Below are 15,512 nucleotides of genomic sequence, written 5' to 3' on the forward strand. Positions count from 1 at the left end.
CCAAAGTGTAAGGATTCTCGATAAGGACCCTAGGGCCAAATTTTTTTCAGGGAGGAGGAGGAGACCCAAGGCCTGCAAGTCTACATTAGTATGTGGAATTCCATGGGATTATAGGTCTGAAATTGGTATGAAGCCATAGAAATATTGTGTCACATGAAACTGTAGTATGCATGTATTTGCACTTGCAGGTAAGTCTATATACCAGTGGTTCTCAACTTGCGGCCCAATCAGCGCACAGTTGCGGCCCATGTGACATCATTAGGGCCATACAGGTAGTATTGGATGAGACCCACAATGGTAAAGAGGTTGAGAACCACTGTTATATACACTGTCAGAATGACTCAATCTGTCAAAGCCTTCTTAGACAATATGGACAGATTAAAATATTTGTTTTCTGATTCATTCTATACACATTCAATGTGGCTTCTGTGTGACTGTACCTATGGTGGGGGTGGGGGAGTAATAATCTGAAAGTAAATTAGAATATGTAATAGTCACACAAGAAATTCAGCCCACGCAGAACATAGGTGCCCATGGGCATAAAAAAACAAAAATTAAGAGCCAAGAGTTAAAAATAAATGAGGAAAAATCCACAGAAAACCAGCAAGAGTTAAAATAGGAAATAAGCAACACAACACAAAAAACTAAAATAAGAGATAGTGGCTGCTAGTTATTAGGATGAAACAATAATAAGATCATGTTTTGTTTTTTTAAAAAAACTTACTGGTGGACATGCCATTTTCTACATCACTCTCAGATATACCACCTCAAAAATCTCTGCAACTTGAATATGCATTATTGAATCATTTATAGAAATATCCCGTTTCTACAATGTTTAGATTCCCTTCCAAATCAGATCAAACTGCCCATAAAAACATGCATGGGCCAATCCTTCTCCAACAGTACTGTATATTATCCACACAAAAGAAAACCTGTGTTATTCAAAGAGTAGACAAAAGGTTTTGGGATTGTATTTGAATGCAAAATTGCAAGTAGAAGACATGCAAATTTAGTGGATTTTTGGAGTTGTAATGAGAAAGTACTTAAAAGTGTTAATATTTTTAATACTTTCATCTTGTACATGTACATAATTACAATTTTCTGACCCTGCTGTAGACACTCTTGTGCAGTATGGCTCACTGATGTGTCTCACTGTGTTTCATTCACAGTAGTCTACAGCAGGGGCGGGCAAACTTTTTGGCCTGAGGGCCACATCAGGTTTCCAAAATTGTATGGAGGGCCGGTTAGGGGAGGCTGTGTCTCCCCAAACAGCCAGGCATGGCCCGGCCCCTGCCTCCTATCCGACCCCCCCGCTTCTTGCCCCCTGACAGCTCCCACAGGACTCCTGCCTCATCCGACCCCCCCATCCCCTGACAGCCCCCCCCCCGGGACTCCTACCCCATCCACCACCCCCTGCTCCCTGTCCCTTGACCACCCCCATACCTCCCATCCCTGACTTCCCCCTGCTGCCCCATCTTCCTGCCGCCCCATCCAACCCCTCTCATTCCTGACTTCCGCCCCAGGACCACTGTTCCCTCTAAGCTGTGTGCATATGCACGCGCAGACAGATCCTAAACCCCACGCACACGGCGAAACACTGTGCACATAAAAAATGAAATACTATATCGGAGCCAGGCTGAAACATCATTTACGGGCGACTTTTGACATTGTTCACCCGCCATCTATCAACACAGCCAGATTCTACTAACTGGCAAAGGGGGGAAAGGGAAAGGAGGGCAATGAATTGTACTCCTCCCTCCCAGCATTTCGAACATGGAACATTGATCACGTCGGGATGGTCGGGACCCACACATCTCCTTGTAGTCTATTCATTTGGCTGTGTACAAACTCAAGTACGTGTGAATAAGTCAAAATGCCTGGCCGTAGTTGCTAAGAAACTTCCCATAGTTGCAAAGATTTCCCAGAAATGGACAAAGGTAAGTGTTGTTTTCGTGTTTGAAATCTTTCAAAGGCATTGGACTACATACATTTACTCATGATGTTTTACCACTTTCGCCGCATTTTTTTGCTGCAGATGGATGGACGTGATCAGAGCTATGCACAAACTTCTTGTATCCTGATCTGAATTATCTCCCGTTTGCCCTATATAGATGGTGTAACAAGACTTAGAAACAAAAACCCTTCCTTACCGAGCAGATTGCTTAGCATGATTCTTGAGAGTCCAGCTGAAAAGCAGAGGAGGCAAATTCATCTTGAACGCAAGCGCTCAAACCCAGAAGAAATCAAGGAACTTATTGACAGTGTGTTGTTGGCCATTAAAATGAACAGCTCAGTGCTTTCTGTTCAGGATATGAATGATGATATGGAAAAGTATGTGCGCATGCCAGCGAGCTGGAGAAGTAAAAATTATGCTTTTGAATTTCTTGAAATTATCAACTGCATTGTCCAAAATGACCTCATGCATGAAAAAGCATCGGCAATGTGTCATACTCTAGTTGAGGAAAGCACTGATATATCCATTAACAGATACTTGATATTCTACTTTAAATATAGATCCATAAATTCTGCGGACTATAAAACTTCATTTGGTGGACTATTAACGATTGCAAGAATGTGATGCCGTTTCAATAGTGTCTGCAATCAAAGAGTTTTATAAGAAACACCAACTTGATCTAATGAAAATGGTGATGTTCACATCTGATGGTGCCTCCGTGATGTTGGGCAAACTCAGTGGCGTGGCGGCTCAGCTAAAACGTGATATTCCACACTTAGTCCAGCAACATTGCATTGCACATCGGGAAGACTTGGGGATTTCCGATGCATGGAAAGAGGTCAAGCTGATAAGAGATATCAAAACCTTAATGAGAACTGTCTACACGGTGTTCTGTCGGTCATCCAGGAGAAAATGCAAATTTCAGGAAATAGTGGATGCTTCTGAATGGGAGTCAGTGGCTTTCAAGGCACTCAATGAAGTGTGCTGGTTAACTAGACTCTTTTCACTTCAAGCAATTATTCACAACTATAATCCTCTTCTGGAATATTTTGAGCAAGACAAAGATACTGATCCAGTTTCTAAATACTGCCACAAAAAGCTGAATACCATGGAATACCAAATAACATTAGACATTTTGAATGATGTTTTGTTGGAGCTGGCTTCACTATCCACGCTGTTCCAGAAACGGGGCCTTACACCTCTTGAAGCATTTCACCTTGCCCAAGGTAAACTGAACAAGATCAGAAGACAGGAGATTCAGTCTTATGGAGTGACAAAGTTAAGGCTCTCTTAGATATGAGCTCTCAAGAAAATAATGAAATTGATACCAGTTCCATAATAACTTTCAGAAACATCTTGTGTGCACATTTGGCAGACAGATTTCCAGAGGATGAAGTCCAGGAGTGGTCCGCTTTTGATTGTGCAGCAATAGTTAAGTGTGACTTCAATTTTGGAATTCAACAGGTCAAATCCCTATGTTCAAAATACAAAGACTTTCTTGCTGAAGAGATTGTTATAGTCAGTACAATGACAAAGTCTGCAGTAGCCGAAAGAATCAAAAGCCAATTGGTTTTAAGTTTCCTGGATATGGTGACATTTGCTCACTAGAACGAACAGTTTCAGGATCTTGCAAAGTTGATGGATATTGGAGGAACATTCCTAGCACCAACTGCAAACTGGGAGCGTGGCTTTGGCTTAATGAACACTCTAAAAAACAAACTACGGAATCGTTTACAAGTAGATCATTTGGACATGCTGTCATGTATTAAGCGTTACCAGCTGGATGGAGGACTGATAGATCTGGACAGAGTTTATATTGAATGGGCAAAAGAAAAAGATCGCAGGGAAAAACAGTAAGGTTACTTTAGCAGTCTTTGACATTTTGACCAATAAGGAAATTAAAATGCATTTGTAATTACATATCTTATTCTTGGCTGATAATCATTTATTGATTTTTTAGGAAAATTTTAAATTTAAAACACAAACTCTTGTTTTTCTTTTTTTTACTTATGATATCTCTATCTGAAAACCTATGTAAATTGACATAATGGCATACTTATTAAATTGTCTTTATTATATGTTTATCAAAATCTTTTCGGACATGTGTATAGAATGAAAGGTGAAAGTGGACACCAATGGGCAGACGCCTATGGACTGATAATGATCATGTTTATTATGTGCTTGATATATGCTTGTGATTGTCTATAAAAAAGGTCATAAAGCGTAATGCTTAAAACTAACTTCTGCTTCTTGAAGAATGGTTACATTTCCTTTTTCTAAGTATTTAAAAACGACATTTATAAAATAACATGGTGTAAAACTATTATCATCACAAATTGCAAATTAAAACTTTTTAAATGTATCAGCATTTTACTCGCTTGGGCGCATTTGCCTCATGGTGCACAAATTTGAACTCTGTTTCAAAAATTTGCACAGAACAATTTTTTTGCACACACGGCCTATCAAAAATTAGAGGGAGCATTGCTTGGGACCCCTCCAGAACAACAGTCTGTAACGCAACCATCAAAATTCTCAGGACTTCACACTTAGGTGGCTTCAAAGAGGAAATCTGGTGATTTCTCTCAGAAAACCTCAAGAAAAGAAGGCTACAAGTCCTCAGACTAAATACTTGTCCAGGAAAAAGAGATCCACAGCAGAATCATTCAACTCGGTACCGAATGAACTGCGACTGGGTGCCCATGAAACTATAGGCTCCTCAGATACTGGTACCATAAGTAAGCCTAAAGACCTGAAGGGCACAGGCTCAGGGACATAGGTTTTGTCAGAGGAAAGGAGTGGTAGAGAGCACAGTAGCTCCTCTAAAATGGCACCTCCAGAGACAAGGAGAGTCTCGGTACTGAGCATGTCCACTACACAAAAGACTAGAGCACCATCTTCTGGCCACTCATTGGACCACAGAAGACTACAGGTACCACTGACTCCCTTGACACTTCAGATCTCCCTAGAAGAAATGAAGGAGTTGCAACACAAGCTGTTTGACATCCTACATATGTCCTCATCAGCTCATATTGCATTAGTTGTCAACAGGGCCCTACTAGACCAGCCAAAACCACCTGGCAAACACCAGCCACAATACTGTCCAAATGCAAAAGGGCAGATCAAAAATATTATGTGCCCTCTAAAGACGTGGACTTTCTGTTTTCCTATCGATCCCCCAGTTCCCTTGTGGTAGACGCTGTAAATTAACGTGGCAGATAGCACCATGCTAAATCAACACCCTATGACAAGGACTGGAAAAGGCTGGACTTATTTGGCAGGAAATCATACTCATTAGCAACCCTACAATTTAGGATTGCTAATTATCAGGTCCTTATGGTGAAGTACAATAATATCAATTATTTGAAACATAGCACCTCTATTGAACAGCTCCCAAATGATCAGAGAAAGCAATATCAAGCCATCATTGCAGAGGGCCAGCTTCTGGTGAAGACATCATTACAGACCATGTTAGATACTGCTGATACAACTGCATGCTCCATGTCAACAGATGTAGTAATGCGGAAAGCTTTGTGGTTTCAGCTTTCTGGCCTCCCAAGAGAAGTCAAAATGTGGAAAGAACAGACTCTAAAAGACACAAGAGCCATGTTTTGTTTTCTGGGGATCTACTCATCTGCACAGAAAAAGACATAAAGTAAATCTCAGACATCACGAAGATTCTGGCCTGCTCAGTTCCCTCCACCCCAGAGAAACTATAAAACCCAGCGGAAGAGGCAAGGGATACAAAAACGAAGACCAATAATGCCCCAAACTTCAGAACCGTAAATGTCAAAACATCAGTTTTGATGCATTGGTCAAGGCTCCAAGCTACCACTCCTACCATCAATTGCTGCAAAACTTGAATCATCTACAGCCTTTCAGACCCAGCCTTGTTCTTTTTTGACAAAATTGGGAAAAGATAACATCAGACAAGTGGGTACTGGAAATCATCTCCAGTGGTTATTCAATCCACTTTACCTCTCTTCCTCCTATCCGCTCTCCCTTCCCATTCATCTTCAGAGAGCCTTCTCACGATCACCTGGTACATCAGGAAATAAACAATATCCTAAACCTTGGTGCTACAGAACCAGTTCCTAATCAGCTCTGAGGGAAGAGGTTTCTACTCCAAATACTTCCTGTTGCCAAAAAGGAACAGAGTTCACTCAACAGATACATAAAGGTACAACGATTCAGGATGGTTACATTAGCAGCAATAATTTCATCTTTGGACCAGGGAGACTGGTTCTTGGTACTCAACCAACAAGATGCTTATTTTCATATCGTGATCAAACCATCCCACAGGAGGCTTTATGAGATTCACCCTGGGTCAAGACCATTTTCAATAGAAGGTACTTCCATTCAGCCTATCATCTGCACCCAGAGTGTTCTCAAAAGTCCCATCTGTGGTATAAACACATCTTCGCGAACTAGGAATTATGATATATCCGTATCTAGACAACTGCCAACTCAAGGCACGATCCTTCAGCAATGCCCTATTTGCCACGCAAAAGGCTATATAGATATATTCATGCAGCTGGGACAACAACTTGAAAACCAGTCACTTCAGCCTGTCACTGAGGGCTTGATTCAGTGCTCAGTTATCTTAGTGGAACAGACCCAGAAGCTGGCAGTACTAGCTTAGAGAGCCTATGTTATGAAGAAAGCGTAACTCATTTTGCAACAATAGGTTGTATTTTGAAAAAATGAAATGATTATTTTTTAGTGCCCTGGCCAATACTACCAAAATGACAATAAAGTCAACATGATAAAAGGGATCAATCTGGGCTAGTTGTGTCTGCATAGCAGGAGAGTTACAGAAATATGTTCAAAGAGGAATGAAAAATAAAATACTGTGAGATATTTTTATTTTCCAATATCTCTGTTTAACAAGATACATTTAGTAAATTAAGAGCACATATTTTAGTCTCTCCAAAAAATTTTTTTCTAAGGTCTCCCAATAGCCATTTATTTTAACATATTTAAAGAAAATAGCTCTCTACAAGCTGTGCAATTATGTAGTATATAATACCTAATTACCCTCAACAATGACATGGTTATATGTGGCATGGAAGTTACCAAAACAATATGTTGTTTAGACAAACTAAGAGGGAGTGCTGCTCTGCTATATCATGCTTGTTAAACAGATGTCTCCTTGTCCATTTACATGAGTTACTCTGCACTGCAATCCCAAAATGCAAGTGGATGTGGTGGGTTGAAGGGCTGCTTCATGTTTGCTGTAAGATATCTGTGCTGGAAAAAGAGAGACAAATAGTTTAAGTTTAAAAATGAAAATGCATTCCATAGTGATGACTCTGATCCCCATCAGTCACTTCTTTTCTTTTTGTAGATAGAAGAAATGTACTAACTAGGGCTGTCAAACGATTAAAAAAATTAATCACGATTTAAAAAATTAATTGCGATTAATCACACTGTTAGAATGGAATACCATTTATTTAAATATTTTGGATGTTTTCCGTGCTTTCAAATATATTAATTTCAGTTATAACAGATTACAAAGTGTACAGTGCTCACTTTAGATTTATTTTTGATTACACATATTTGCCCTGTAAAAAACAAAAGAAATAGTATTTTTCAATTCACATAATACAAGTACTGTAGTGCAGTCTCTTTATCATGAAAGTTGAACTTACAAATGTAGAATTATCTACAAAAAAACTGCATTCAAAAATAAAACAATGTAAAACTTCAAAGCCTACAAGTCTACTCAGTCCTACTTCTTGTCCAGCCAATCGCTCAGACAAACAAGTTTGTTTGCATTTACAGGACATAATACTGCCTGCTTCTTGTTCACAATGTCACCTGAAAGTGAGAACAGGTGTTCTCATGGCACTGTTGTAGCTGGCATCATAAGATATTTACGTGCCAGATGCACTAGAGATTCATATGTCCCTTCATGCTTCAACCACCATTCCAGAGGACATGCATCCATGCTGATGACGGGTTCTGCTTGATAACGATCCAAAGCAGAGTGGACTGATGCATGTTCATTTTCATCATCTGAGTCAGATGCCACCAGCAGAAAATTGATTTTCTTTTTTGGTGGTTCGGGTTCTGCAGTTTCTGCATCAGTGTTGATCTTTTAAGACTTCTGAAAGCATGTTCCACACCTCATCCTTCTTAGATTTTGGAAGGCACTTCAGATTCTTAAACCTCAGGTCGAGTGCTGTAGCTATCTTTAGAAATCTCACATTAGTACCTTCTTTGCATTCCGTTAAATCTGCAATGAAAGTGTTCTTAAAATGAACAACATGTACTGCGTCATCATCCGAGACTACTATAACATGAAATATATAGCAGAATGCGGGTAAAATAGAGCCAGAGACATACAATTCTCCCTCAAGGAGTTCAGTCACAAATTTTATTAATGAATTATTTTTTTAATGAGTGTCATCAGCATTGAAGCATGTCCTCTGGAATGTTGTCCGAAGCATGAAGGGGCATACGAATGTTTAGCATATCTGGCATGTAGAAACCTTGCAATGCCAGCTACAAAAGTCCCATGCGAATGCCTGTTCTGACTTTCTGGTGACATTGTAAATAATAAGCAGGAAGCATTATCTCCTGTAAATGTAAACAAACTTGTTTGTCTTAGCAATTGGCTGAATGAAAAGTAGGACTGAGTGGACTTGTAGGCTCTAAAGTTTTGCATTGTTTTATTTTTGAGTGCAGTTATGTAACAAAAAAAATCTACATTTGTAAGTTGCACTTCCACAATAAAGGGTACAGTACTTGTATGAGGTGAATTGGAAATACTGTTTCTTTTGTTTATCTACATTTTCAAATATTCAGAACACAGCGTGTACAGTGCTCACTTTATATTATTTTTATTACAAATATTTGCACTCTAAAAACAACAAACATCCAAAATATTTAATACATTTCAATTTGTATTCTATTGTTTAACAGGGCTATTAAAACTGTGATTAATCAACAGCCCTAGTACTAACCATCTGTCCAGTTTTTCCTCTAGACTAAGATCCAAACTCTATAGAAGAAAAAACTCTCTGACTTAACCAAAGAAAGGGTGCTTATTTTGCTATCCTATCAGTAATTTGCTGATATAATACCATGTCCCTTGTTATGCTGTTATGTTATTCCTATAAGTGTTAGATCTAAGTGCAAGCATGTTATCTGGGGGTTTTCAGAACCCAAAGCAATGGTAACTTAACTGTTTCCCTCCAGATGGTGTCAGGAATAAATCAATGGGAACACAGTGCTTCCATCTGATAAATGATTGATAAAAGCATGCTTACTTGTGTCTAAAACTACTATTTATTAGATATTAAGCACACATACACATATGCAATAGGTGTAGGACATCCCAGATATAGTTACCTACAGTCTGAGATGGTTTTGAGTGATCGCCAACTGTGCTTCCAGGGACATTTTCCATCCAGCTGATGGAGAGTTTAGATGTCAGCTCCTTGCCCTAAGAAAAGCTCCCTTGGACTGCTCCAGGGTATTTTACTGTTACCTAATCTTTTATAGTTAACTCTAACAAACCACATAACCTATAGTGACTCCGAGTGGATCACCAATTCTCCTAATTTCAACAAACTACTCATTCTCTCAAATCATTTCTGGTATTTCTAGCCAAAACAATAATATATTAGGGTCACCTAAAACGAAGGTCGCTATTCACTCACTCTCTTCCATAATTTTCTGTCCCATCCTTCCATTCTGATTAACAAAATGCAAGAATGCAGCTATCTGACCTTGTCTCACAAAAACCTAAGATTAAGTGATATTTGGTTTTCAGCTGGCAGTGGCTGAACATACAAAATGGCTGACTGTAGTACTGTCAAGTTCTGGGGTACATGCAGAAATGTCAAATTCCGAGGTAACATATGGGCCTAAATGCAGTGATTTATTGACAATACAGTCTTGGGTAAAATAAAACCAGGCATAGACATAGGGCCACACAGGACACCATTTAATGGTCGAGCCATGGGAGTCGGGTTGCATAGACTGGGGGAGGTTCTGCCTCCCCAAACAGCCAGGCATGACCCCGACCCTGCCCCATCACCGCTCCCTGCATGTGTCTCCAGTCCTCCAGCTCCACACCCCCAGTGCTCCGGCTGGTGTTGGGGCCATGCGCTGCCTGCCTTCCTAATGCTCCAGGGCTTGAGGGCTGGGGCCATGCATCTCCTGTGCTCCGGGGCTGGGGCCACATGGCGCCTGCCTTCCCAGTACTCTGGGGCTGGGGAGGCTGGGGCCACTTCCTGCTTTCCTGGCACTTCTTTGGGGCTGGGGGGGCTAGCCGCAGGACTGGGCCGGTGGCCACCATGGGGGGAGGCCTCTGGGCTCTGGTGAGGGGTGGCGAAGCTCTGGGCTCTGGCGGGGGGATGAGTAGAAGGGGGGACTCTGGGCTCTGATGGGGCCAAAGCGGCGGGGCTGGAGCTAGCCTCCCCCAGCTGGCGATTTACGCGCCGCCCATGGGTAGAGCCCCAGCTATTGGCTTCATACGCAGGAAAAACTTACAAAATACTCACTGGTTCTACCAGGAGTGCTAAGGTTCTTGGCCTATAGCTATTTGGTGGCATATTAGGGATACATCATTACCCTGATGAGAAAATTCTTTTGGAAATAAAACAGGCACATACTGTATGTAAATAATTCACATATTCTATTCAATTCAATATTTATGAAGTAGCAGCTTCCTATAATTATAGACAGGTATAATTATCACTACCACTATTCATTAACCTCAGGAATTAGACACTTGATGTGTGGGAATGCTATTTATTCATTAAAATTTTACAAAAAAATCAGCTCCTCCATTTGATGAGCCTGGCCTGTGTCATATAGGGGACAGCTGTAAGAAGCTTCTCTAATAACAAATGCCTTCAAAGAGCCAGCAATCTGAGGGGGGGAGAGTCTTATTCTAAAAATGAGCTATATTAGAATAAAGATTTATTCCCCACCCTACCCCAAAAAAAATGGCTTGGGATTCCTTACCAGATATATTTGCTACAGAGGTTTATGGGTAATTTAAACGCAAGTGGTGGAAGAAACTTTAATTTCAGTGTAAAACTTAACCTAGATGCAAATAGGTCCACCTGGGCACCAGCGAGAGAACTTACATGTTCAGAGACCATTCATAGCTGTCTAGCTGCCAATGGCTTAGCAAGTCTGTTTTTGTGTACAATGTCTCATTTATGTGGATCGCCCAGATGGAAGCTAAATGATCTGTATTTCTATCCAGTATAGACTTGAGTTTTTATTCTCCTTTGCCTGTTTACATATGCTACTGTTGTATTCTCTGATTGTATTTGGACATGCTCTTTCTTCAGGCATTCCAGGATATTCTCAAGAGCCAGCTTTCAAATGGTGTGATGTTTCTTAGCCTCTCTCAAGGTTGGGAGTATATGAGAAAGCAATGTGGAGGAGCCTACAGAAAACAGCCATGCTGTGCTATCTCTAGTACCAAATCCCAGAAGTCAACTGACTACAAATTCTTTAAAAGAGTCTGCCACCAATGCCTATTTTTGGTCTTTGGAGACAGGCTATGGTGTGGATTTGGATTGGAAGGAGGGATTAGTCCTATTACAAGGTCTAGGCATCCCCTGTGTATAGAATCCAGGGTTACCTTTGAGATAAGATGAGTATCTCCTCCGGTACCTTTTGTTGCAAATAAGAATGAAAGGAGCATCTACATCTGCTAGCAAGGGGACTGAACATGCTGGCTCCTCTGAATTGTTAGCCACCATCTGATATAGGTTTTCTCCTGAACAAACTTCCTGTGAGAAGCTGAGGCATGGTGAACTTGGTTTAAATAATTGTCGTCTCTCCAGGGTTTAAGCCAGAGTTGGTGCCTGACCATTGAGTGTGCTGCCATGGTTCTAGGTCTCAGCTGAATGGAATCCATGCACTCTTAATGACAAATGCTGTTACTGAGGTTTTTTGCAATTGATCTTCATTCATTGTGGTTTGGGGGGATGATGTTTTTTTAAGGAATCGTGCCAGAATATAGTAGCCCCAAATAAGCATATGGTTGCCAGAAAAGCTCTGGTGGCCAATGAAAATTTTTTGAAGTTCCTTCCAAGGGTTGCTATTTCCCAGTCTTGGAACTTGGAAGGAAAAATCACCTTTAGCAGACATCACCATATCCTTCGCCAATGAGGGATACCACAACCTCAGTGACCTTCAGGAAGAAGTCAGGGAGTCCTTGGTCTCTGGTATCATATAGAATTTCAGGGCTAATTGTAAAGGCATTTATGTGTAATGCAGCCATCTCAAATATGTCATAGATAACTCTCCATTCAGTAACGTACAATTACATTATTATATAATGTTTATTTTGTGGTAGCACTTGAGGCCAGCCAGGGCAAGGTCACATTGTCCTATGCACAATGTGCAAACATATAAAAAATGACAATGCCTGCCCCCAAAGAGCTCACCATCTAAAAGACAATGTAAAGAAATAAGCACGTGGGGGTGAGGGAGGCAGAAGGAGGGCAACAAAAATGTCTAAGAATTGCACACATCCTATTAATCAGCCACAGTGATCACAACTAGCCACCTGTGTGCCTGTTATCAAGTTATAATTTATTGTTTGTTTTATGGAAGAGGTGAGTTTTGAGGAGGACCTTGAAAGAGGTTAAGGTAGTAACTTTGTGGTTTTTTGACTAGGAGCTTTTCTCACTCATAAGGGGCAGCATGAAACAAAGCATAAAAGTGCTTGCCAGAGAAACGGAGAATTGGTCAATCAAGACTCCCTTCAGTGGCAGAGCATTGCCCTTGGTATAAGATAAAAGCTTGGCTAGGGCAGGTCAGACTAAATTGTGGAGGGCTTTGAAAGAAGTTTCTGTTTGATGTGGTGTCAGAGGGGGAACCACTGGAGGGACTTACAGAAGGGAGTGAAACAGTAAAAGCAAAGAGACAAGAAGTATGTTTTAGCAACAGAATTTTGAATAGAATAGAATGGAATGGAATGGGGTTGCAGGCACCAAAGCCGGAGAGGAAATTACTTTAGTCAAGGCACAAGATGATCAGGGCTTGGACAAAATTTTGGCAGCATGGACACAAATGAAAGGACAGATCTTGGAAATGTTATTCAGGAAGAAGCAGCAAGATTGTTAGGGTCAGCTTTATCAGGAGAGAGGCACAGCATTTCTTACTATCTGCATGCAATGCATGTGGACTCAGCTCATTCTGACTTTGCTCAGGCTTCTGGAAATAAAGTTTACAGTGAGCACGCTCAGACTTTTAATACTGACATTAGCATAGTCACTCCTTACTATTACTACATTGTGGTTTTCACATAGTTGCTCTCATGGAAGTAACTTGATGCCTATCCTTGTACTCTGATCATGCATTCTCTTTCAAAATAATCATTATCTACATATATAGTTACACACTGTTGTAATCCTTTTAGCAGGTGGCTTTTTAGTGATTCATTAATACCTCTTGTTCAATTAGCTTATTTAATTTTTAAAAATAACTAAAAAGGCTCCAAGTTGTACATTCAGCTAACATGCACCCTTGTCTTTCTCCTTAGCCATCTGTCATGTCTTGGTGGTTTTGAGGCCCACTTCAGGAAAACATTCTTTTTCAGGAAGGATGCTTGAGCAGATGCATGTCCTTAAGTCTCATTGAAGTCAATGGGATTTAACCACACATTTAAGTGCTTTTCAGAATCTAGGTCCTAGTTTGTAACCTCTTTGGAGCAGGCACTGTTGTCTTTTGTATGTTTGTAAAGCATCCAGCACCATTAGACTCAGATCCTGATTGAGGTTTCAATGTACAATTACAATTTACATACAACTGAACAGTATTATTGTACACACCTAAACCAATGTGTATGGCAATGCTTTGCCATTAGGGTTGCAGCACTTTGTGATAGAGCATTCTTGTCAGTGACCTTAAAGCCTATTTCCAGCAAGCTTTTTGACTATGGCATGCCTCATTCAGCAAACCAGAATGAGATATGCCTTAGGCTTCATTCAAATGTGTGCCAGACAGCCAAAATGATGCAATCCCGACTCTGATCTCAAAAGCAATTTCTATTGGATCATCTCATATAAAGGTTTGTATGTGAGTGCCAGCCCAACGAACCCACTACAACCGCTAGGCAAAGGTTCAGTGGTTCCAACCTGGAGACTGAGTGATGGTTTTGGTACCCACAACAGAGAGCAAGCTCTTGGCCCAGTGGCAGGGGCACTACAAAGTGGTTGAACCCGTTGGGGAGGTAAACTACAAGGTGCAGCAGCCGGGACTCTGGAAATAGGAGCAGGTCTACCACATCAACCTCCTAAGGCCTTGGCACACCCAAGAGGTATGCATTGTCACCCAAGAGGCCCTGCCCCAGGAAAGCAACCTGCATGAGCAGGTGAGGATATCCCCCGACTTGCTGCTGGACCAAAAGACTGAGGTGTCTGAGATGATCAACCGGAACCAGGATGTGTTCTTGACGAAACCAGGCATATCACCAAATTCTCACGAACCCCGGAGCCAAGATGACGTCAAGGCCCTATCGGATCCCAGTGGCCAAAATGGAGGAAATCAAAGCCGAAGTGAAGAAAATGTTGAAGTTAGGGGTCATTGAGGAATCCCACAGTCAGTGGTCCAGCTCGATTGTACTAGTGCCTGAACTTGATGGCACCACAAGATTCTGCGATGACTTTCGTTGGCTGAATGAGGTATCCCAATTCAATGCATACCCTATACCCTATATAGATGGGTTAGTCGGCCAACTGAGCAACACCCGGTTTCTGACCACCCTGGACTTGACAAAGATGTATTGGCAGATTCCCCTAGCCAAAGAAGCAAAAGAAAAGACTTGTTTTCCACACCAGAGGAACTATTTCAGTACACTGTTCTCCCCATCGGGCAACCTGGGGCCCCAGCCACCTTCCAGTGAGAGCTGTTGTGCCCCCCATGCCAATTACACAGCCGCCTTACCTGAACGATGTGATCATCCATCCCCCAGACTGGGAGACCCACCTGGTTAAAAAGTGGAAGCAGTGCTGAATACCCTAAGGCGGGCCAGTCTCAAAGCCAATCCTGATAAGTGCGCCATAAGGCTAGCGAGGCTAAATACCTTGGGTACATTGTAGGGAGAGACGTAGTAAAGCCCCAACTAAATAAGCTGGAGGCAATCCAAAACTGGCCCCAGCTGAACCGGAAAAAATGGGTCAGAGCGTTCCTAGGCGTAGTGGGGTACTACCGGTGATTTATCCCCCACTTTGCCATGGGGCAAATCCCCTAATGGACCTGGTAAAGGCTTGGGGTCCTGACATGGTGAGGTGGACCGACACGGCAAAGAGGGTGTTCACAGACCTACGGACAGCCCTCTGCAATAACCCCATGCTCATAGCCCCAGACTTTACCAAAGAATTCATTTTACAGACGGACGCATCTGAAGTGGGGTTGGGAGCTGTTCTGTCACAGATGGTCAGAAAGTACAAACACTCAATCCTTTATCTTAACAGAAAACTTCTTCCAAGGCAACAGAAATATGCAGTGGTGGAGAGGGAATACCTCGCAGTCAAATAGGCCATGGAAACTCTGAGTTATTACTTACTAGGCTGGTGATTTG

Source organism: Caretta caretta, chromosome 12 (assembly GCF_965140235.1).
Source record: "Caretta caretta isolate rCarCar2 chromosome 12, rCarCar1.hap1, whole genome shotgun sequence".
NCBI classification, from domain to species: Eukaryota; Metazoa; Chordata; order Testudines; family Cheloniidae; genus Caretta; species Caretta caretta.